This window comes from Olea europaea, unplaced genomic scaffold (assembly GCF_002742605.1).
Source record: "Olea europaea var. sylvestris unplaced genomic scaffold, O_europaea_v1 scaffold3572, whole genome shotgun sequence".
Taxonomy (NCBI): Eukaryota; Viridiplantae; Streptophyta; class Magnoliopsida; order Lamiales; family Oleaceae; genus Olea; species Olea europaea.
In genome coordinates, this window is record NW_019254904.1 from 44,283 (window position 1) to 46,519 (window position 2,237).

Below are 2,237 nucleotides of genomic sequence, written 5' to 3' on the forward strand. Positions count from 1 at the left end.
CATATGAATGCAGTTATTCAAATTCTTCGATACTTGAAGTCCTCTCCTGGAAAGGGACTTATGTTTTCGAAGAACAATCACTTAAGGGTTGAAGGTTATACGGATGCCGATTGAGCAGGAAATATTACAGATAGAAAATCCACCTCAGGTTATTTCACATTTGTTGGAGAAAACCTTGTTACATGGAGGAGTAAGAAACAGAAAGTAGTGGCATTATCAAGTGCTGAAGCTGAATTTCGTGGGATGGCTAAGGGCCTTTGTGAACTTCTTTGGCTTAGGAGATTATTAACAGAGATTGGCTTCACTCAAGATTGTGAGATGAGTCTCTTTTGCGACAACAAGGCTGCTATTGATATTTCTCGTAATCCCGTCCAACATGATCGAACCAAACATGTGGAAGTAGATCGACATTTTATCAGACAGAACCTTGAGGCGAAGATAATTCGACTTTCATTTGTTAAGTCTGAAGATCAGTTGGCGGATATACTCACAAAAGCTGTATGTAGCAAGAACTTCTACAACTCACTTGACAAGTTGGGTATCAGAGATTTATATGCACCAACTTGAGGGGGAGTGTTGGCTTGAGTTGTAAAATTAGAGTACTTTGTGGCAATAATCTTCTAATTAAAGTTGTAATTATAGCTGTCTACCTTAATTAGTTGGAAGTAGCCAAATATAGAGGTCATTCGGCTACTATATGTATCTCTAAATTTCTGGTTATTGAAAATAGAAGAATTGCAGAAAATATATTCCCTAAACTATCAGATGCCACTTTTTAGTAGTAAAAAGTGTTCAAACGTCAGGTTTAGCCGCGAACTTCGAACTTGTTCATACAGTACAACATTAACTATCACTAAATAAAGTTCAGTGACTAACATAAACAATCGCCTTACGACTATACTGATTCAGTATGCTCTACATTTACCTTTGTAAAGGATCTTCTGCATCATAACGATCACTCTACTGATCAAAAGATTATGGGTGAATCTAGGGACTTCATTATTGTTTAAGTACAAAACACGACCCGAATTTGATAATAATTGAATTTTTTCTATTTTATAAAACACATGATTACAATTAACACAATGGGACTTGTGATAGTCCTTTCTGGAAAAGTAATCTGAAATTTTTCGACACCATCAGTCTATCAATTTTTCAAGCTCCCCAATTAAAGGACCAAATTGAAAATTATGCCCTACATTACCCAGTTCATCATCTACGATTGACCAAGAGACAAGTGGCAAGAAAAGAAAGCAATCCTTCCTCGCATCATTAACTAGTCCTAGGCCGCCAAAGACATCCACCGTTGCGTACCACTCCATTCATGCCATGGCGGAGGAGGCTCCGGTGGGTTTTACCCCACTGGAATTGGATCCTAACACTCCATCACCAATTTTCGGTGGCAGCACCGGCGGCCTATTGCGCAAACCGCAACTGGAGGAATTTTACGTCATCACGATGGAAATTGGCTTAGGAAAGAGCAGTGTTTGGCACTTTGGACTAGGATAACGTCCAAGTACAAGATTAAAGTTTGTCCCCATTTTCTAAAGTGAAAATGGGTGGAATAGTATTTTTTTGAAAAATAAGTGGTCGAAAAAAAAAGGAAAAATTTTCGATTTACGTGTAATATTATTTATGAAAGATTGTGTAGTTGAAAATAGGAGAGAGAAAAATGAAATGTAATAGAATTAAAATTAATGGGGCCAAACGGGGCTTAAGTACCAATTTTATAGGGTGTTCCCTAATGGAGGTACAATATTTACGCCCCAAAGATGGTGTCTACCCGGAAAAGGTTAATGATGAACGCCAAGGAGTTGGCCAAAATATGCGATCCATTGGTAAAAATGCCAACCCGATTGAGGTGAAATTCACCGGGGAGCAAGCGTATGACTTGTAAGGCGATGTGATTGTGGGTATTTAGTGTTAACGTACTTTAAACTGTTATAAAGTAAGTACAATGTTAACATTTCGAATTTTCTTTAACTATATACTTGATTGTCAGCAAAATACATTGAGTGGAAGTTGATGAACGAAATGAGTGCCCTAAGGAATCTAAATAGTTAACTTTAAATATATTGAGATTAATATAATTTATTGTTATGACACATGATTAAGGATGGCAATCGGGCTCGTCGATTCAGGAAAAATTCGAGCCGAGCCCTGAGCCCCCTTTGGGGACACGGGCTTTGCTCGAGTCGGTCCGTGAGCTTGCGAGCTTTTTAATAAAAAAAAAATAA

The 2,237-nt window shown here is 37.9% G+C and overlaps 1 pseudogene; it reads left to right on the forward strand.

Annotated features, from left to right (window-relative positions):
• Positions 1-1,329: 1,329 nt before the first annotated feature.
• LOC111386481 lies at positions 1,330-1,897 on the forward strand (annotated as a pseudogene).
• Positions 1,898-2,237: the final 340 nt, after the last annotated feature.